The 24,225-nt window shown below is 36.1% G+C and overlaps 1 long non-coding RNA gene across 1 annotated transcript; it reads right to left on the bottom strand.

Moving 5' to 3' along the window:
* Nucleotides 1–5,901: 5,901 nt before the first annotated feature.
* Nucleotides 5,902–8,045, bottom strand: LOC146002139 (uncharacterized). Its single transcript, XR_014443682.1, has 2 exons — nt 7,980–8,045; nt 5,902–6,157 (listed from the first exon to the last, which is right to left on the bottom strand). It is a non-coding gene; the product is annotated as an uncharacterized LOC146002139 (long non-coding RNA).
* Nucleotides 8,046–24,225: the final 16,180 nt, after the last annotated feature.

The raw sequence follows: 24,225 nt of genomic DNA on the forward strand, positions 1-24,225 counted from the left end.
TGAAACATCTGGATGTTATTTCAGCAACAGTTCCGAGCAAGGCTCTGTATCTGTGTGATTTGTAATTGTTAGGTATAGGGATATTGAGTATAGATTTAATTAAGTAGGTATGTATCTTCTATCTATTAAAATATCTAGATTCCAAGTTTGAAGCTTGTTCCCAATAACAGCACAGCTCTGCCAGGGATGAAACATCTAGATGTTATTTCAGCAACAGTTCCGAGCAAGGCTCTATGTCTGTGTGATTTGTAATTGTTAGGGATAGGGATAGGATATTGAGTATAGATTTAATTAAGTAGGTATGTATCTTCTATCTATTAAAATATCTAGATTCCAAAACTCTGTATCTGTGTAGGATTTGAAGATTGTTCCCAATAAGAGCACAGCTCTGTCAGGGATGAAACATCTAGATGTTATTTCAGCAACAGTTCCGAGCAAGGCTCTGTGTCTGTGTGATTTGTAATTGTTAGGGATAGGGATATTGAGTATAGATTTAAGTATGTATCTTTTATCTATTAAAATATCTAGATTCCAAAACGTGTTCCCAATAACAGCACAGCTCTGTCAGGGATGAAGCATCTAGATGTTATTTCAGCAACAGTTCCAAGCAAGGCTCTGTATCTGTGTGATTTGTAATTGTTAGGATAGGGATATTGAGTATAGATTTAATTAAGTATGTATCTTCTATCTATTAAAATATGTAGATTCCAAGGCTCTGTATCTGTGTGGGAGAAGCTTGTTCCCAATAACAGCATCACTGTTATGTATAGAAACTATTGAAACATCCAGATGTTATGTTCCGAAATATCAGCAAGGCTCTGTGTTTGTGTGAGATTTCAAGCTTGTTTGTATCAATATATGGCTTCAACCATCTTGAGTGCCTGAACCTCAAAACTTGTTCCCAATAACAGCATCACTGTTATGTATAGAAATTATGGAAACATCTAGATGTTATTTCACGGCAACAGTTCCGAAATATCAGCAAGGCTCTGTGTTTGTGTGAGATTTGAAGCTTGTTCCCAATAACAGCACAGTTCTGTTATGTTTAGGAAACATCTAGATGTTATTTCACGGCAATAGTTCCGTGCTTGTAGCAATATCGGCAAGGTTCTGTGTAGGATTTGTAATTGTTAGGGATAGGGATATTGAATATAGATTTAATTAAGTATGTATCTTCTATCTATTAAAATATCTATTATAATAATTCTAAACTCAACAAGGCTCTGTGTCTGTGTGGGATTTGAAGCTTGTTCCTAATAACAGCACAGTTCTGTTATTTTCAGTATCATGCTTGTAGCAATATCGGCAAGGTTCTGGGTGGGATTTGTAATTGTTAGGGATAGGGATATTGAATATAGATTTAATTAAGTATGTATCTTCTATCTATTAAAATATCTAGATAATCACGTGTAATTGAATCTTGTACCTAATAACAGCACTCACAACTAAAGCGGGTGTTAAGAATATATTTATCTTCTGTGTTTGTGTCTGGATAATTCACAGGACATAGCACAGTTTTGTACAGGGATATGGAGTATAGATTTCTGGAAAAATATTATTCAAAATCTGTTACCTATTCATAATAGTATCTGTGTTGGGATATGAAACCTGTTCCCAATAACAACACATCTCTGTCATGTATAGAGATATGGCAATTCTTCCCCACTAACAACACAGCTCTGTCAGGTATGATGATATTAAGTATTTAGGGTATATGTGTGTGATTTGAAGCCTATTCCAATAACAGTAACACAACTCTGCTATAAAAAAATCAGAAAATTATACCCAAGCAGATTTCAAACAAATATCTTGCCTCTTCCTGCATACAGACCCGAGCCTGGCTGTGATGGACAGGGATTTACACTTGCAGCAAATATTTATTTACCTTGATTGCTGTCTCTGCTGAAATAATCAGGGCTGCGTGCTGCGGGTTGATGCCCAACTGCCAGATTCCTGTGCCTGAAATCACACTGAGAGTCTGGACAAAACTCTCCCACAGTTGCATATGCCATGCAAATTATTCTGCCCCAGTGCCTGAACAATACAATCATAAGTGCAATCTCTAAATTTTTGCCTTATAAAATACATGACAAGCTCATTCAAATATATATAGTTGGAATTTGATACAAACTCTGGATTGAAATCTTCACCACTGTACAAATTCCCATTATCAGTTGTAACAAATTCAATCTTCTTATATTTAGATATCTTGTTAATAATTTTATTTGAATATTTATAATGTCTCCAATTTAAACTCTGAGATGCAATCATGGGCATCCTATACTCAAAACAATGCTCATAGCAATTGTTGAACCAATAATTGTCAAACAATTTCAACCTTAAATTATAATGGCACCTGTCTGTATAAAAATTAACAAACAATCTAACAATTCTCTTGTACTTGTTGTATACAAGCCTTTCAAACTCACTGATAAAGTTGAGATACAGGCATTGGAATGGCCTGTCACTGGCAAGCACCCACTGCATTTCAGTTTCATTCTGCACAGCAAACAGGTCATACTCGGACAGGCCAAAGAATCTAAGCTTTAAATCATCAACAAGTGACTTAGATTTTATGTATTTTGAAATACATCTTCTCTCAAAAAATCCTGTGTCAAGATTATCCATGCAATTAGATATGATACACACTGCCTTCTATAAGTTATTTGCTTGCTGCCGCTGCTGCCTTGTATTCCTCAGAAACTGCTTATGTACTCAGAACTTGTTGTTCCTGTTAAACAAAAATAAATATTAGAATTTTGTTATGTTTATTATATAAAATTTCTTGGGGTTCAAATCAAAATTCTATGCTTAATAAAAAAATATCAGTTGGGTTCAACAATATGTTTTGTATATTTAGTGTGTGTATGTGTGTTAATATTTTTGGCTTTGCTATTTATATAAAATTTCTTGGGAATCAAATCAAAATTCTATGCTTAATAAAAAATATCAGTTGGGTTCAGTGCAGACAAAAAAAACTACATAGCTCTGTGTCAATTAGTTCTTGAGATATTAATTATTTTGTATTTAGGAACCACTTTGGCCCCCCTGCCAAAAATTGGCTTTTATTGTATCAGTGTATATTGTTTCTATGACCTTACTTGGGTTATTCCGCCAAATTATATGCTTCAAGTCTCCTATACTTTGGTGGAGCCTGTTCAGGTTCTATCCCCCGCGATGTGGGTTCCACTGCCGATCCAGCAATGGTGAAGAATCTGCACTGTGCTCTGGCTTATATAGATTTATAGAGCCAATAGAAACCCTGCTTATTTAAACCAATCAGAAAACACCACATCATCACATTATGTCATAACCAATTAATCAGAAAACAACACATGCCTAATGCATAATATTAGGTAATAATTTGTTGCAAAACATGATGCAATAGAAATAAACCAGAAATATGCCACAAGTGGACCGGAAGTGGACCGGAAGTGGGCAGAAATGGGTAGAAATGGCCGAAAATAGACCGGAAGTGGACCGGAAGTGGGCATAAATGGGTAGAAATGGCCGAAAATAGACCGGAAGTGGACCGGAAGTGGGCAGAAATGGGTAGAAATGGCCGAAAATAGACCGGAAGTGGGCAGAAATGGGTAGAAATGGCCGAAAATAGACCGGAAGTGGGTAGAAATGGGCAGAAATGGACCGGAAATGGCCAGAAGTGGACCGGAAATGGCCAGAAGTGGACCGGAAATAAATATGTGTGGGTGTGTTTGGGTGCGGGTGGGTGTGGGTGTGTGTGGGTGTGGCTCTTATGAGTATTTTTGGCTTAGTTTTAAGTGTGGCCAAAAAAAATATCAAGAGGGGCATATTTTTAACAAATTTATGGACAACAATCTCACAGAAGTGCCTTTTATAAGTGTAGGCAAATCAATCTGAGGGGGGTTATCATTTCACGGGAACTTCCCGAGGGCATTTTCACAAAAATCTTGGATTAGGCAGGGTTCCACACTTGAGCAAAAAGCTCATATGGGCATGTTGAGCTTGTTTTAAGTGTAGCCAAATCTGCATGAGGGGAGCTCTTCCTTTCTCAGAAAATATTTGAGGGCATTTTTACAAAAATCTTGGATTAGGCAGGGTTCCACACTTGAGCAAAAAGCTCATATGGGCATGTTGAGCAAGTTTTAAGTGTAGCCAAATCTGCATGAGGGGAGCTCTTCCTTTCTCAGAAAATATTTGAGGGCATTTTTACAAAAATCTTGGATTAGGCAGGGTTCCACACTTGAGCAAAAGCTCATATGGGCATGTTGAGCAAGTTTTAAGTGTAGCCAAATCTGCATGAGGGGAGCTCTTCCTTTCTCGCACTGGTTATATTGTAAATACAACTACTATCTAGTAATATACATTAACCAAATCGTCGATCCAATAACAGTATCCGAGTACCAACATGTAACAAGGCAAGATACGGATCAAAATCCCTGTCATCTCTGGCAAAGCAAATGTGGAACGAACTGCCTGTAAATTGCAGAAAGGAGAGAAATATGGCCAAATTAAAACAACAGATTAGGATATTAATCTATGTATACTGACACCGTGCCTCATCTACCTCATTGCCTCCTTCATATAATGTATCTGCAAAAATGTTTATTTTATTCTATTTCTTATATTTTCAATTATATCATTTTTTAATATTCCATTTTATGAATAATTATAAACAAATATCATAATTGTATATTAATTCATGTAGGGCAAAAAGCTGTTTTTGTAGTTATAGAATCAATGTAAAGAAAATTGTTAGCTTAATTGTAACCCTACTTTAATAATAATAAATAAATAAATAAAAAAATATTAGAGTCAACAGGTTGTTTTTTTTGTTGTTGTTGTTGTTCTTCTTCTCTCTCTCTGTCTGATTCAGTTCTAAAGAAATGACTTTTGTTTTTCTTTTGAGCGAGTGAAAATAATTTGAAGTGTGGGATTGCGTTTAATTTTTATTTTAAGTTTATTTTCCAAATATTTCACAGAAGAAATTACTCAAGTAAAATGTTTCATTTCTTTCCTATTTTGGCTGTTCATTAGTTACTAAAATGTTCGGGAAAATATACTGTTAAAAGTTTGTTATAAAGTGCAGTGTCTTTTTTATTGTTTGTAACAAAATGGATTGTCGTGTCGGGGTTAGGATTTTGTTGTAGACATTTTCTAACAGATTTAATCTGGACATTTGCAGCGTAGCTACTTGCATAGTGAAATACCTGTGGGTTTAATGCTGATAGCGCCATAGAGATGACTTTGAGTTCAGAGGCTCATATACACTGGTATCTTCAAGGTAGTTTTTTACTCGTGTAAGTCTCAAACGTGATTCCTCATCTATTTTATTACAAATTATAATTATTTTATTATTTTCTACCTAAGTAGACGCCTTCATGGCGTAGTGCAAAGCACAGGAGAGCACTTTACCTTTTTACTTATTTTCTTTGAATTGATAGAATTGTTTTTTACGCCGCTTCTCTGCCACTTTTGGCTAATCGTGACGATGAGGATGTTTCATGACATGTGGAATTGATGACGGAACACTCACACATTCCCAGGTACGGATTCCAACGCGGGACCTCTAGCGGCGTAGCGCGCTGTGCTAACCACCTATCGGTGAAAGTTTATTTGCACTATATCCATCATGCTTTAAATACAATAATCAAAATAATAATGCAAATATTGTTTGGTCATATATGGGGTCCAACCGCTTTGTGAAATGTGTCATCTTCATGTACGTCAAACATTATCACCTCTCTACTTCACAAAATGTAAGAAACGTATTCTCTAAGTATACAGGTATTAGTTCAAGCAATAAGAATCGTGCAATAATTAAATGCTACTATTTATTTTTGCAGGCTCGATATACAGACAATTTGGATAAGCACGAAAACTTGGTGGTTGAAATAAGGAGAAAGGATTGTTTCGAGTGGGTAGTTTCGTAATAGAGCTATATTGTCGTCTTAGAAACTTCAGGCCATTGTTATGAGCTCTTGATATTGTTGACATTGGTGTTCTCGCTCTGGGCGTAAGCGAGGTTGCCAGCTGATTCTTGTTGTCCACAGTTCTTCTCCTCTCCACAGCCGCTGTCCTTTCCACTGGAGAACCATCCCCAACCACCCTCGTTGCTCTCTTCGGAAGAAGAACCATGGTGCTTGTGGTGGTGGCTGGCCAGGATGGTCTGCAGCACCTGCGAACGATATGGCAGTTAGTGGCAAAAGTGACACGAAAACTATAAGTGGTACATATTCGACTTTAAATTATATGTGTAACAATTACTCCAGAAATCCAACAGTTCATCCATATGTGAATATACTGTCACAGCACAGGGTGTCCTTTAAGTCTTTGTACCCATAGATTATATTATATAGTACATAGTTATAATATTATCATTAGATATATAGAGGGTGAGTCAGAAATATCGTTCACGTTTAAAGTAAACGTAGTTTGTTACTGTACAATGTAGAGGAAAATGGTGAATGGTATATTAAATTTGAAACTTCATTTTTCAGTTAAGTGTCATACGTCATTAGCCAAGATGGCGCTGAACATGCAGAAGCAAGTTACAGTTGCAGCGTGGGACGTTGCATACCAGAATGATGAGAGCCATGAGCACAGCAATGGACTTATAATAAACAACAATTTGATGTAAGCAGTTGTTTTCTCCACTTTCCCACAGTCGAAGGCAACAATGTCACGATAAAATCATGTCTCGCCAGTCTCACGATCATTCTGGTAGCAATTGCCCACGCTGCAACTGTAACCTGCTTCTGCATGTTCAACGCCATCTAGGAAAATGACGTAATCTCGATCGCGTGACATTTATCTCAAATGAAAAAATATGAAATTTGAAGTTTAATATACCATTCAACATTTTCCTCTACATTGTACAGTAACACACTACAATTACTTCAAATGTGTAGCCATATTTCTGATTCAACCTGTGTCACATTTACCTAATATAACATATGCATGTATTTACATTATAACATACTTGCGAACTTTACATTACGTTACAGTACATAGTTTGCCCCGTGTGTTATCGTTTGTGCACCCATACATACATCACAAGCCGTTCCCCAGCTTTGTACGTACGTCCGTTCACATCAGCCATGGCAACAGGATACATGCAAGAAGGGGTACGGGGACATCAGGGACAACCTATACAACTATATTCAATTGACATTGAGATGAAGGGAAATTACATATTCTTTCCTATAAAATAATCAGCGCTGTGGATGATTCGATTATACTGTCTGTCGTAGCTACATCTAGGAATTTTAGGCTACACAAAGCTGTTTTAAACATCTAAAATAGGCTTGAAATGCTTCATATCTAAAAATAAAATTACGTCCGTGAAGTTCCGCTGATATCCTATTACCGTAAAAATTAACATGGCCGTTTTAAAGCATTAATTTCTATTACAAAAGGTTAACAGTAATTATTGCCATTTTAATTACATTTATGGTGCATACAACTGCAATGTATAATCATGATCTATCTTTATGCTAAATTAAATATTAGAATTTGAATTTGAATTTTTTTATGTGCCTCAATACTTTTTTTAATTGTTATATATCTTTATGCAAAATTAAATATTAAAATGTAAATTTGATATTTTTTTCATGTGTCTCAATACTCTTACATAACTGTATATGAAAGACTTCCCTGATGGCGCAGTGGTAGAGTCGTCGCCTTGTACTCACGGAAAGCCGATGGACGCACATAGTCGTTCTGGTTCCACTTTAAAATGTAGATCCAGTCCTGATTATCCTTACTGTGAATACAGTGCACTTAAAACACCAAATCGATCAATCATAAGTATAATGATTTAATATTCTAAGTGGTTAACGATATCAAGTTCACTTCGCATTCCAGTCACAGAAAAAAATTGACGTCATGCATGCGCATGCGCTAAAGAAAGAAACGATTTCATATCGTCTTTTAAAATTAACAGGCGAACTGTTTAATTCTAATGGTGGAATGTTGTACATGTTGTACAGTGCACTTACCACACTCAAGCAGATGACGAAGAGAAGAACTGTTACCTTGGACGCTGCCATTTCGAGGATTAGATTTTAGCTCTGTCAAGAGGGAAGAAAAAGCATCACAGGGTTTTTATTTTTTAAATTCCGAATTTCGTATATATGATGTCAGAAAATTAAAATTTATTTTTCTTATGTTCAACCTCCATTCGCATCCGGAGATGGTATATCCTCAAGATTACAATCAGTTAAATCTTAATGTTTTACATTGTTTAATGATTCATTTAATGTTAACCTCTAATGCATCAAAATTGGTTGTGAATTACATGTAGCACCGGCTATAATTTTGAAATAATATTTACGTTGCGCAGACTTTATATAATTATAATTTGGTTCTTGTATTTCGATAGAAATTCTTCTTCACTAAATGTAATAAATTTTATTCATTAAATTAACTAATGTTCTTTGATCGGGATATCAGTCAGAAGTTTTATACACATTATAAATATTTGATCGTCAATTTCCACTATTATCCAACTACCGTAAACATTACTGTGATTTTACTTAAAGTATTTGAGACTATTACATAGTTAACCGGAATTAATGTAATTTTAGTGATTCGCTTTTCAAAAAATATATTTACTGCAGTTTATAGTCATTTGTGTGAAGTAAAGTTATTTAAATACTTAAAGTTTGAAATATATTTCTTATACATCTCAATGATATATGGTAGCCAAAGCACAATTTTATTTTTATGGGACTTTTAAAATATGTTGGTCCGTGACAAATGTCTAGTAGTTCCTTAATTATATAATATGAATGAGTCTGTGTTTATTATTTCAAGCGGTTATTGAAGACATTCTACCACAGCACATAGAAGCTACAACATGGATGTGCCTACGCTCACTAAAGAAACAGTTGAATCAGGTTTATGTAAATTAACAGGAATACTTTTAAATATTAACGGTAGAAAATAGTATTTTTTTACAGTGTATACATACGCTGACTGTAGTACAGTTGTGAAGTATCTGATGCTACACATTGGTGAACCAACAGCTTAAGTACTCGTCAATAGGATGAGGAACCGCAATGGATTTTTCGTTTGGGATTTTTACCAAGGTCACAGTATTTTATGAAACGAAGGTCCTAAGCATTTCGCACATTACCTTCAGCGTGTGTCAGAAGATCTGATAAACTTTAGTTTATCCTCAAAATTACCTACTTTAAAATGTTAAATGACTTGTCCTTAGCATAGTAGTTTCGATAGAACTATCTTATTTGTACAATCTATAATAACATTCATATCTCCAGTATCAGTGTGCGAGAGGCTTCGTTAATCTTGTATGACGATTGTCATATTGTTAAACTGTCTAGTAGAAAAGTTGTGGTAGGGTACATAAAGTTCCAAAGCCATGATTTTCTTTGTAGCGTTATTTCGCTATGGTATTCGCCTTGCAAGGAATCGAGTTTCGAGAAAATTGTAAGTTACGTCAACTCTAATTTGTTTCAAGCTTGACTTGTCTTTTCAATAATTATGCTTCAAGGTTCAAGCTGTGCAAAAATTGGTCTTTCAAGCACAAAATGTGTGTCAACTTTACATTGTGTTTGTACGAAAAAGGCTATGGTGAATAAATAAGTCTGTAACTTTAGTGGCTTCATTTTCTAACGTGTATATTAGTTTAGATGGTTCACTGTTAAAAGCTGCTGTTGAATTTAAAAAAATCTTGCATTAAAATGTAACAGTCTGCTGTTAATTTACAAAACTTAGATGCAACACTTTTTAACATAAACTTCAAAGTTTATTCTTACATCAAGATATATATATATAATGATTGTAAATTGCAGTTGCATTCACCTAAATATATTTTAGAAAAATGAATTATTAAAATTACATTAATTAATGTTTTTTTAAATCAAGATGACTTAGATGAGCAGGACGTATGGCATGAATGGAAGAAGAGTTTAAAGGGTTCTTGAAGGCAAACTTGATGGTAAATAACCTGTAGAAAGGTCAAGAGGGATGAGATGGGCCTAAAGGAATTCGGTAAGGATGGAAAAGATTAGATTGATCTTGACGAAGATAGGGGCTCATGGAAGGCTTGTGTTGCTGAATCCATAAACCTTCGGGTTTAAGAAGGCTAGTTTAGTTAATTAACTATGTAATGACTATTAATATTCGTACTTTAAAGACTGCCATGGTCATTTATTACGCTATCTGATGGCAACGAAAGTAGACGTATTTTACCGTAATTTCTTCACTAAATCCTTTGCAGTACACAGTCTCGTTGTACAACAGAAATCATCATGCTTATGATACCAATATCTAAATTTAATCCTTGATTGAGTACAGGTACTTCAGAGGAGCCCAGACTATACCAACACCGTTTCTTTTCATTTGTTACATCGTATTAAGAAAAACCATTAATCTAAATATCATGTTTGAAAATATATTAGATTACACCTTAAAGTTTTTGTCTGATGATGGAAAACCGCACCGTGCAGAGTCGGATATCTAATGGATATCTTCTGGATATTCATTCCTAAATTCTGGATATCCAGTAGACATCATTCATGTAACCGTCCAGGGTACATCCATTAGATATCCACGAGAGGTATGTTTGAGACATTCTGTGGAATATTTTTGGGCATGTTTTGGACATCAATGCGACTTCTTTCAAGTGATAATCAAGTGGAATTGATTATTTGATTGTGAAATAGAGATATATATATTCTGGACTAGAATCGGACTAAATATGGACATATTCTGAAATTTTTCACATACATACTTTTGATGCTAAAGCATCTTCATAGACTAGATTTGAGTATTTCAAAGATCTCGTGCACACATATGTTTATAACATGTACTCCTATCTCTATCTCTCTTTCTTACACACACACATGCACACACACGTCAAAAAATCGAGAAATGCTTTATATTTACACAAAGCCTCACATAAGCACCGAATCTTAGCTTATTCTTCATTATTACGGGATAGCAATGCAAACTGATGTTGCGAGCGAAATGCAAAGACACGTAGCAAAAGAAATTTCACCTGGCTTTGCGCACATGCGTGACTTGCTGGGTCAGACAATGGACCTATGCACTATGCTATTATGCCTTTTGGGTGATGTTTGCGAGTAACGATTTCAGACTGCATCACAGAGTTTGAGTCCTGACGTATAGATGAATGACTAGACACTATGAATGACCTTTCAACGGCTATTAGTGTAAAAATAACACGTGGACATATACGTACAATATACCCCATTGAAACCATTGTGGATAATTTGGATATCCAGAACGGGAGATTCTCGATTTCCAGGACTAGATATTCCATGGACGTCGAATGAATATCCAGAGCTTGATATCCAGTACTAAATAATCCATGGGCGTCAAATGGATATCCATAATATCCATGGATCTAATGTGGACATTGTGGATATCCGATGTGCTGTAAGGACTGATGCATGTTAGTTACGATAAATTAGTGTATCAATCTATTTACACAGGTTGATTCAAAAGTCGCCATACATAGCATACGTACAAAGCATATGAAGCAGTTTTGTGGTTGCACCTTATGTGATCACCGTTGTTTTCCGTTCCTTGGCAGATTATCCTCATTTCCTGTCATCTTGAATTTAGCGTTAAGCAAGGGTACGGTGTCATATGTAATTATCCTGTCTGGATGCTGTGGAAAAGTGTTTCTCTCCTATTCAACTACATTGAATTTTCCATCGCAAGGGGTAGCGTTAAGCACTGTGACAATAGTTATGATACAAAATTGTGATGTGTATCGTACATCAATATAATGATGAGATTTCTGAGATAACACGTACCTTACAGAGAATTATGTAGAGAATAACCGGAGTAAGAAAATCATCCATTTTTATACAAAATCTAAACATTCCAGTTCCGAGCACAGCGGAAGCAGGTCCGAAGCTCACCCGATCTCAAGTCGGTCACGCTGCCGCTATGGATGATGGGAAACCAGCAGCCTCACGTGATTGCAGCGGCGCCACCAGTTGGCTGTCATTCCAGATCGGACGTCGTTATGAACATTCGCTTTAGTCGATTTCCTACTCCCTTTCTTATTTATATTCTTATTTGTAAGATATGTGTTAAATATAGACGTATTCTCCGAACTCTCATCTTTACATTGATCTAGAATACGCATCACATCACATCCATAGCTTGGAGAAAACTGTTGGGTGGCCAGCATCAATCCTGGAAGGGGAAGGAACACCCGCTGCTCCTTGTCGTGCCATCGTTACTTTGTTTTGGAGGCTGGCCTGTGGAACATTGCAAAGTTGCGATGCTCGGCGTATATGTTCCCATACAGCACACCAAGTTTCAGACATATTTCAGAAATATTACAATGTTTTATTTACGTTTCTAACATTCTGGTTTCGCGTTGACGTTACAGAAAGCATCACATGATGTCCCAGTTTTGTTTCTGAAACATTGCAATGTTATAGTTTCATTGTCTAGTTTCTGCAACGTCTAATTTTTCTTACATCTCTCAGAAATGTTTCAGAGACATTTCCGCAACGTTGGATTCAGTCACCATGCATGCGTGGCGGCCATCCGGGACATTTTCTGTGGCGGCCATGTTGTTACCTTCAACTCTGACCGGGAGTCGTGCACATCTTTTGAAGAATAATGTTGTTTATTGAGTGGTAAGTTAAATATTATTAATGCCAAAGTGTGTTTAATTGTGTTATACCTATGCACGCTATATATTTAATCTGTGTTGTGTAACGTGTGTGAAAAAGTGAGTGGAAACAAGGCAGTTCAAGCCCCACTTCCTAAATTTTGCACAACATTTGTACTCTTCTTTTTTAAAAAAAATTTTCTTCTCACTTCCCTGTGCGTAGTGAAGAGGCGTAGAATACCACGTAAGTTGTTATGTTCAGAGCCTCTATCTAATACAAATTACGAATCAACTAGTTTGTTCTGTGACACATTACGAAATGTAAGTCTACGGCAGCACCACAGCCACCGTTATACTTGTTAGATCAGCTCTCGATTGGTTGCACAAGATATCAAGAATAAAATTATCCTATGAAAAAACCTTTAATAATAGCTCAAATGAACATAGCAGTCATAATCAAAATTCTGTTTACAATGAAGTGCAATTATAAACAAATCAAACATGATCCTACTGGCTTTAAAAAAAAGCACAGCCCTCTGAAAGTGACAGTATGCCTATGCCATGACTACTAGTAGTGTCACAGTGCAATACCTAGACAGTGTATATTATAAAAAAAATGACTAGCTATGCCCCCAGTCAACAAGGTAATGTTGCCACAACGTTGTGGCAACGTTAGCCCCTAACATACCTAACGTTGTTACAACGTTGAATGTATGTTGATACAACGTTGTGAAAACGTTGTGTCAACGTTTAAGGGTCATTTTTTTCAACGTTGCTGCAACGTTGGTTGACAACGTTGTCACAACATATGTAGCAACGTTAGGTATGTCAGGGGTTAACGTTGCCACAACTTTTTTTTGCAATATTACCTTGCTGCCTGTGTAATTTATGAATATAAATATGCATATTTGAAATATGGTTATTTCGCATGGTAAGCTATTAGCAATCTTGTCAAGCCATTTTTGTATATAATACATATGCGTCAGAGTTTCTCTATACATATTATAAAAACTTTTCCTGCTCCACCACAATAGGCGATTGTTAGCCTGGAGATTGTGATTAATTAACCAATCTCTAACTACACATGGTAATCAGTTTCTTTTTGTACGGTGCGGTGCGGTAATATGTCATAATCGATATGGAGTGTCAGTAGTTGTATTTGTGATATAACCAGTGCCAGAAAGTATGAGCCCCCTCATGCAGATTTGCCTACACTTAAAACTTGCTCAACATGCCCATATGAGCTTTTTGCTCAAGTGTGGAACCCCGTCTAATCCAAGATTTTTGTAAAAATGCCCTCGGGAATTTCCTGACAAAGTATGACCCCCCTCAGATTGATTTGCATACACTTATAAAAGGCACTTCTGTGAGATTGTTGTCCATAAACCTGTCAAAAATATGCCCCTCTTGATATTTTTTTTGGCCATACCTAAAACTACGCCAAACGTATTAACACACACACACACACACACACACACACACACACACCCACACACACACACATATTTACTTCCGGTTTAAGTTCAATTGGGCACCAGGCTCAACTTGTATATCTAGTATTAAGATAATATAATTTTTCTAGAATTGTTCTGTGACTCTCTCATTTCTTACATCATAAACATATGATTTTTCACCTATGAGAATAACACTACATATAGTGTCATCAGGTAATGCCTCATGGAATTCACAGATAATTTTAATGTTTGTCCTGTCATTCACCACAACTTGTTTTCTTTTTGAAGTGTTGATTACAAACATGGGTCTCTGTGCTTTGAATTCATCTGGTGTGTAATACATGTCAGTATTGCCAGTAGTGACCCTTTTGTATGCTGTAAATGCTTCATATAATTTAAGGAAATCATCCTTGGAAATGTCTAAATTATAATTTTCTCTAGGAAATACCTCATTTCTGCCATTTTTAAGATATATATTCTTGATGTTGCAGCTATCAAATTTACTTGAATTTTTTTCCTGATTATTGTGTCTTCCAGTCTGAAACAATACCACCACAAAATCAGGCATGTCAAATTGAATGCTGGAGAATGAGTTTGTAGCATCAAACTCATAATATGTGCCAGATGCGGGCTTCTGTACAGATTGATATGTGTAAAATTGCAGAGGAATCTGTGGATTTTTTACTATATCTGCTTTGTGTTTAAGAGCGTAACTGGCCTCATATTCAACAACAGGGATTCTTAGCTCCATAGTCTGAATAAGGCACTTGCCTGCATCAGGTAAGGTATTAGGCAGAGCTTCCCCTGTAGAGTTTAATGTGCTGTATCTCATCAAAGCATTATTATCATTGGCAGCTCTTCTAAATGTAATTCATAACCCGCCTTTCCACATAATTTCTTTGTAATCCGAGAAGAATCCTGGCAACAGGCGCATGGGGAACAGCACAGTGTGGCTCTTGGTTAATATTTTATCACCAGCCTCAAATCCACCGATTCTGTAGTAAGAAGCCTCGGTTTTGGATAATTTTAGTGTGGCCAAAGCTGTGGAGGTAATGCCGGGATAATCCACTCTGTTTATAACAACGCCATGTTTTCTGATCTCAATTTCAGAGAACAGATGCGGCACAAAATTATCTACCAATCTTATATTTGAATTTGCCGGATAATCTGTTCCATCGAGCTTTACAACATCAAATTTGATGTATAGATCTGCTCTGTGGGGGTGTATAAATCCATCCCCTACATCAAGATCAACCTCAATTTCTGTGTTGGGTTGATTTAAATTTGCAAATGTCCTCCTGTTTGGGGGGAATGATTGTAGCTCATAACTCTCAATATTTTCCATTTTTTTTTGTATGTATTTTTATTTAAATATTAATCTCTATGATTGCAGTTGTTGTGGCTCCAGCAAAATCAACTAATTCTTCTTTTTCATTAGTGACCATCAACTCAATATAATCTATTCTATTATGGCACACAGGAAAATAGAATGTTGGGGATGGAGTGTAGATGATTGGCTCCATACATTCAGAATTAGGTTTGAATGTTGCAATGATGCCAGTTTGTTTGTGAGTGCCTATGCCATTTGATTTGGTGATCATACCCTCAGCCACATTACAGTGAATATTCAGAGTCTCTATGGCTAAGAATTTAGGTATATTAATAGCAGTGTGTTTGATGGCTGGTTCAAGTTTTGTGTTGTTCTCAAAGCCTAACAGCTCTCCTATAGTACCCAGATCCACTGTTTCTGTAGCAGATACAATCTCTACTCTGTGAGTGACAGAATTTTGACTTAACACTACACCTCTGGGTAATTGAGCATTTAGAGTGGACAGATTATACTGCCCTGGAGTGATGACAATTTTTTGATCCCCTACTGCAATTGTATTGTTGTGGTGTGTAATATTAGGGATCAAGTACATGCCATAAAATGCTCTGAGAGCTATTGTTTTGGGATACACTATGTCATCATGTAATTTGAGTTTCAATATTGAATTTTGGCTGGTGAGATGGAATACCCCCATGATGTTTTAAATACCACAGGGCCTTTTGAAAATTTTCAATTGATGGTTTATTTATTTGAGACATATATCTAAGAACAGATAAACACAAATGTCCGCAATTAACATCTTTGAAATTTTGAACACGGGCATTATTGTAATAAAGATTAGCTGAATTTAGATATTTTATTAAATTTTCAGGTGGAACACCTCCAAATGAATCAAACACAAATGCCTCATTTTTTAAATATTTAAGATAACAGATCCAGTGAGTGCCCTGATTTTTGTACTTATCCAAATTAACAATGCCACACTCTTTGTTGAGTGGTTGCTCTGGCAAAGAATCAGACATGTACACACCTCTAAAATTTTTGATGCCCAGTGGCTTGATTAAAGCTTCAATATCTTGGTTTGTAAGCGGCTCTTGTTTTTTTTAAACTTATTCATGGCTCTCTTAACACCTTTGCCTTGTTTCTCCATGGCCAGGTTATGGCGCCTCTGCTCATCTAATTCTGCCTTATTTTTCTTGGCATCTATTACTGTTTTTGCTATGGCAGCAGATCCCCCAGCCAAGCTCCCAACAGCCCCAAGTGCTGCTAAGATGGCAGGGATAGTAAATATGAAACCCCCCACATGTGATTTTTTTCTTGATTGCTGTAATTTTTTTAATTGGGGGGTACTAAGCAACAATTTCATACCATGTCCCTTTGCAATACAAGAATTTTTTTCTTGCGCTGCTTTTTGGTCAAAAGGCTATCAATAGGCCCAAGAGATTTGAGACCTGCATAAGGTATTTGATACATAACACCCTTGGCCTTCATTGTAGGTTTATTATATACATATTCACAGCCCCCACCCCAGTTTTTGTTTGGTGCTCATAGCTATGGTGGTTCCCAATGCTGCTATTTTTTCACTTAAAGAAGCATCTTTGCTTACAAATCTACCAAATGCAGCCTCTTCTAATTTCTTGTCTGCAACATGTCTCTTGTCAAGATCAGAATATGTGTTGTATGCTATGTCATGGTCTCTACAAGCAGCATCTAGGGGATTAACACCAGGGGCCCCTCTGTTTAATCTATGGTCCAATTTTGTACCGGGACCACAATACTGATAGCCTGGAATGTGTAGTTCAAATGGTAACTTGTTTATAATGTCATTAACCAACCCCCGGCCCTCAGAAATATTCCAAAATTTAGGTGGTAGAGTATTAATAATTTTTATAAGATATCCAATCCCCTTAGTGTCATTCACTATAAAATTAGACAATTTTGTGCTTATCATGTCCATAATTCCAACTTTTTCATTGTAAAAATTGTGGTTCCCAGCATTTTCCTCCCCAGCTATCACCAATAACCTATCTACAAGTTTCCTGACATCATCAACCCACACAAATTCTTTAGGCAGGGTGTTGTATTGTTTGATTCCACTGCCAGTCTTGATCTGTGACCATATGGGCTTGATTAAATTATTGTATTTTGCCCCACTGCTAGACTTGACTCTTTTTTGTGTGGGATCATTGTTCTGGTATAGAGCATCTGATTTTATTAATATTTCTTTGTAATATTCATAATCTTGATCTGTATAGCTGCCAGGCCTTTTCCTAGTCATCAGTTCCCACAACCCAGGTGTGCCGGGATATTTAACAAAACCACCTCTTTGTCCAAGATGAGATTCTGAATAAACAATTATATCATCTCCCATAAATGTTACTCTGAAATTGCCAATTCTATGTATGATGCTACCATCACGCTCTGTGTCAGCATATAAGCCAAAGACCTCATCTTTGTTGTCTTTAGGTGTGCTTAAATATATTTGAGCAAGAAGACCCAATTCAATAGGATCCTGTGTAGCTTCAATTCTTCGAGGAGCAACAGGACTAGGTGCATGAATACTGGAAAGTTGGGTGATTGGATAATCTAATATGTTCCTAGCAGCTACAGGTACAAGCTCTGTGATCAAATTTTGATTTTGCTCTGTAACAGTTTTGATATTTTTACCTAATTCACTAATAGCATCAATGATAGGCTGTTCTGTTTGTTTGTGTTGTTCATAAATTCCTCGGTTCTGTGATTCCCATCCCTTAAATCTTTTTACAAGATAATCTCTTAATTTAAGATCATCAATGATTGGCCTTTTCATGGTTATTTATATATGTTTCAATGTCTAGAAAATTGTTGATTTTATTTCTGTATTTGCCACTATTGTGTTTTCTTGTCATATCAATTGTGACAAACCCATAACTGTCCTGGTTCCAGCACCTACTGCAAAACTTGGAAAAATTATTGTAGCTCAAGTCCCCACCTACATATTCATCATGTATGTGTTTGAGGTTGGTATGATCTTGATGAAACACACATATAAAATTGCTGTTGTCTCGGATCAGCTGCTTCGGAATTTTAGAAAAAGTCTGTGCCAGGTAGAAGCAATCAATGTTTTTGTGTCGGCCCTGTGTAAAGAAATTTCTAACCTTGTTTTGATTATCCAGTATAATATCATCAAACACAACAACAGAATTATCGAGACATTCATGAAGTGGCTTAACATCTGGTACAAAAGTGGCTATATCCAATCCATCATATAGCTTCATCAGCTGCTGATATTTTAATTGTTCCAAGCTCTTAGAGAAGACATACAAGTGCCTGTTTTTCCAGTCTAACCAGTTGGGTGCCAATAAAAAATTATCAATCATTAGTGTAGTTTTACCACAAGCAGATGGCCCAACAATAAGACACCTAATATTATCAGGCAGCAAGTTGCCATTTCTCTTATTCTGTTGTTCAGGTTCTGGCAGCCTTTTTATAACATCCCAGGTGCTCATATTATCACTTTGTCTGCATCGATCCAGCTGTGTTCTGGAAGTCCTAGCCATTTGACAAATAACTTGTTGCCTTTTCTGCGGATGATTTTTTCTATGAGATAAGTGTCAGGCTGTTTAGTTTTGCTGAGTTCTTCTTCATAGAATCTGCCTTTGAGAATTTCTCCTCGGTGATCTTTTATTATATATGTATTAAGGGTCCCAGGTTTAACTTGAACCACTGTAAATAATTCAGTGCTCCAGTTTCTGGTAAAGCCTCTTTTGAATAAGTGCTTATATTTGCTGATTCTTACTTGATCACCCACCCTGTATTTGGCCTTTCTTGTTGTTGGCTGGTATTTAGGATAATAAACAGTGCTGATCAATTTTTGCTCATCAGATGAAGTTACTTCAGAGGGTTTCATGTTGATTGTGGAATGGACCGAGTTGTTATATTTATGTAGAAGTTCTGGAAGAATATTAAGCCATTTATAATTACCTTGGAGGGTAAATTGTTTATACATAAGATTTTTTAGGGTTCTGTTGAATCTCTCTACAATTGAGGCCTTGAGATCACTGTAACTCGAATAATGTTGTATTGCCTGGCTTTTAATAAATTGTTGAAACACTGAATTATAAAATTCTTTGCCATTATCTGCTTGCAAATAGCGCGGTGATCTTCCACTCTGATTGATGATTGTTCTGATGGCTTCTGTAACACATGTTCCAGTCTTGGATTTGAGTGGCACAGCGCAGGCAAATTTTGAAAATGTATCTATTACAGTGAGTAGATACTTGTAGCCCTTGTTGATTTTGTCTAAGTTTTTCAACTGTCCACTTGCCATTTCAATCAAGTCCCCTTGCCATAAATCATCTATGCCTTTTGTGACTACTGGCAGTCTCTTAAAATTATGTCTGGCTTGTCTGTGTAGTTCATCAACAATAATTTCTCTATGACATAATATGAAAACAATAATATTGCAACTATGGGGTGTTCAGCAGCTGATACTGCAGGATTTTCTAAATATAATTTGTCCCCTATTTGTATTTTAAATTCCAGAGATCCATCATCTTCAGCATAAGATGTTTCTAATGTATTGGGGTCTGTAAAATCCTCTAACTCTACACTGGTGATTTTTACTTTGTTGTCAGCATTTGTTATTGATAAGGTGGGGTAGTGGTGTGCCTGTGGTTGAAGCCAATATTTGATCTTGATTGGTCTCAGTGTGCCTCCAACAAAAAACTGGTAATAAAATTGTGCAGGGGACAGCATATATATTTTGCCACCTGGTGTAAATGGTGAATCATATTCTTTGTTGGGGATGCTGTACAATTCAAGAATTACTGTATGTTTTGGATTCTCGATTATGCCTGTTATTTCTTTTTCTGCTGTAAGCAATCTGCTTGTTACAGATTCAAGGTGCTCATTGATGGTCCTAACAACATCATCATGGCCTGGCTTGATTTTTATGTCCACAATAAGTTTCTTGTATTGTTGCACAATCTCTTGAAGCTGGGTGGCAAAAACAGACAAAGCATTTGCTTGATTGGATTCCATGGTCCCTAGCTGTTGCTTGATATTAGCTACAATTTGTTGCAAATTTTCAACAACTGCCAATTTTGAATTTTGAGCAGTAAGATCATGGACCTGTCTTCTGATATCCTCAAACAGGGCATGCAGTTCATTAATATGTTGATTGTTTGGTAGAGTGGCCACTGTCTGAGTGAGTTGTTTGATCTCTGTCTGGATATTCTTGATATCTTCTGATTTCAATATGCGATTCACTGCTCTCTTAATATTTTTAAGTTCCTGTGATGTAGGCAGATTTGTTACAGTATTTTGCAAAGATTCAAGTGCCGATTTCACATTGTTTAATTCAGAAGCATCAGCCACATTTTGCATAGCATTTTGGAGCAGGGCTATATCTGCCTGAGAGGGTGTGGATTGTTGTAAAATTTCAAGTTTTGTTTGAATATCATCAATCAAATGATGAAAATGAGATAGTTCAGATTCAGTGTTGAGGTTTTGAAGCTTTGTGATTTGGTGCTGGACACTAACAAGAGTATCTACAATACCGGGCAGGCGAGATTCTAGAGTTTCTTGTACATTTGCCAAATCACTTTGCACTGCTGCTATTGTACCTTCAAGATGGGTTATGGTACTTTGAATTTTTCCAAAATCTTCATATGTTTCAAGTTGCAGCTTAATATTTGCTACACTCCGAGTTATTGCACTCAAAGCATTAGAAGATGGCAAATTGTTCATAAAATTTTCAAGTGTCTCAATTTTTTTCTTTAACCTCGGCTATGGCATTGTGCAGAGGATCCAGATTAGGTATTTGGAGTGATTGAATCTGTTCTTTTAGAGTGGAAATCACTAGATCAAAATCTTCTTGTGATTTTATGCTTTTGACAATTGTTTGGAGCTGTGTCTGGACATTATTTATCTGCTCTTCCAATTGTTGTTTCAATTGCTCAGAGTTGGTGGCCTGGGTCTTAAATTTGGCTTGAAGAGCTGCTACAGCTTCTTCTAAACTTTGAAAATTATCTAATGTTGCCAGATCAGTATATTTTTGAAGCAACAATTTGAGTTCAGAATCAATTTTAAGAAGAGGGTCCATGCATTGTGATTGTAAATTTGTAATTTCTAATTGAAGACTGGCATTGAGTGTGGTTTGTAAAGCTTGTAAATCACTTCTTAATTTCTTGACTCTGACATCAAGCATCAGAATCTCATCACTGTGATATTCATGCCTTGTATGGCCAAATATATCATTAGGCATTTTTGTTTTAGTGGTTATTTATTATAGAGTATCTGATTCTTAATTCTATAAAAAAGGGTATAAGCTTGTCATATGATCCCGGGACCTCAATATATAAGCAGTCACCAGCAGAAACAGTATAAACAGTGCCAGAAATCATGTTTGAGTGCTTAATTCTATAAATATTTCTCCCTATTGAAATCTTGACATTGCCCTCAGGGGTTGTAATAAATTGTAATTGCCCACCTACAGGTAATTCGTAATGATTTAAATTATTGTTAAATATGTACAATGTTTTGCCCGTTTCATCATCAACATCTGTAAGTATGCTGTTCAGATGAATAATTAAGAAACCACTCAGTTTAGATATCATATCAGAAGAGGGTTGTGGTGTCGGCAGGTCCATAATACCTTGTTTTTTAAACCCAAATAAGTTCATAGGCATGTTTATTTATTTCAAATCATGCTCTGTGTTTGGGCATTGATTGCCATTTTTCAAATCACAATGCCCCCATGGTAGAGTATGTATGCCACATGATAAAATGCATCTCTTATCATCATGTGGGTCCAGAGCCACTTTTCTTACAACATTTGTAGTCAATAAGTGATCCACACTCTGAATTCTATTTTCTGATGTTCTGATTGTGCTACATGATTTGAGGCAATTTTTGTAATCTTCAAATTCAAGCTCTTTTTCAACAGTCACTCTGCCAATGCCCTTGGCTTTTTTGGCAACAACACCACTACATGTTTCAAAACTGTACATCTTGGCTCTTAACCCAGCAAATGCCACAATAACATCACCAAGTGTCTCATCTTTTAACTTGCCAGGCACCTTTTTGTTGTAGGGTTGAATTCTTGTATGTTCACTGCTATCAAAATATTCAAGCAATTCAGGCTGTGACATATCTTGATAAACATCTTCTGTCTGAATATCAAGAATAAAACTATCCGTATCCATGTACATCAGTTTTACACAATCACCATAAAAAGGTTTCAACACATCATAATACAATTTTAACATGTGTAATTTGGCCAATTCCAATATCACAGCCCCTACATAAATAGGCTTATCAAATTTGATATTTGTTTTTTTCATGTTGAAAAGTGCCATATTTTCATCATAAATTCTTCTATAATTGAAATTAGGCTTTGCAATCAATTTTTTGCTCAGGCTGGGGTCAGTAATTATTTTAACATCGGTATGTTTTCTGACATTTTCAATAGTTTTGCCATATACAGAATTGACCATCAATTTAAACAAGGCCTTATCAAATTGGCTCATTGCAGATGTTCGAAGCTCTGTATTTGTATTAATATATGGCTTCAACCATTTTAAGTGCCTGAACCTCAAAACTTTTCCAACTTTGGTCACTTGAACACCATGATGCATCAGGAACTGGAGGTTTTTGTAATATATAACATAACCCTGTTTTGGCTCCAGTGTCATCATGAGCTTCTTCTGTTTAGAGCCAGGTGAGCACTGAACCTCGGGAATTGGGGGCAGATCAGAAAATTTGTTGTGTAAATTATCTGGAATTGTCAGATCAACCTCTAAGAAGAGGCCATAGTCACTGTCATCAAAATCCTTAAGATTCTCAATATTGAAATCTTCAACCCATTCAAGCCCTGAATATGGCAGTTTATCCATCATGGCATAACCATACAGGCTGTTTGCATCTACATACAGTATATAATTTGATGGCAGTGCTGGATCATAATCAGGAATATATTTGCTATTTGCTCTGGCATATCTCTGAGAACATTGCACCATGCCTCCTCTTATACATTGTTCCATAAACAGATACATATCTTGATCCTGGATCAGATCCAATTGCATTTTAGTGTTTAAAAACATTGCAGACCATGCTTGGCCCGGGGCACTGTAAAAATATATTGGATCTAGTTCATAATTTTGCATGGAAGATTTTCTGAATGCCTGCAGTATATCAGCTAAGAGGGTCACATCAAGTTTTAAATAAGCCTTGTGATAATCACCAAATGTCTTGCATTTTAAATTGTTCCACATCAATTGGGCATGGTGATAATCATCATCAGTGATTCCAGATGCTCTGATTTTGCTGTAAAACTCTTGTTGTGGTGGCAGAGAACACTCATCAAATTTAGAAAAATCTGTAACATAATCATATGGATATACACCCTTCCGCCTAATTAATTTCAGGTCCTGATTTGGAAACAAAGCACATGTGATTTTGATGATCATCAGATAATTGAGTGGCCAGTGTAGCCAGGCTAGCCGATAAAATTCTGTAAGAATCAAGAAATCTTATGTGAATAGGAACACCATTAACTTTAATTATTTTGTTAATGGCAATATATTTTTCATCATTTTCAGCTAAAATATTTAAATTATGCTTCTCAAACCCCTCGTACCTGATCAGATGATGGAAATCATAATTGGATGCTCCATGGCAAAATATAGGGATAAATTTTGGTCTCTTGATCTTAATATTACAGCTATTACACAGGGCCATTAAGAATTTACCATCTGTATGAGAATGGTGTTTCACCTTGATATTTATATCTGAAAATTCAGAATCACATACCGGGCATTTTTCTGCATTGTTGAAATCTTCAATCTGTTTCTCTG

This window comes from Lepisma saccharinum, chromosome 18, assembly GCF_977018435.1.
Source record: "Lepisma saccharinum chromosome 18, izLepSacc3.1, whole genome shotgun sequence".
NCBI lineage: Eukaryota > Metazoa > Arthropoda > Insecta > Zygentoma > Lepismatidae > Lepisma > Lepisma saccharinum.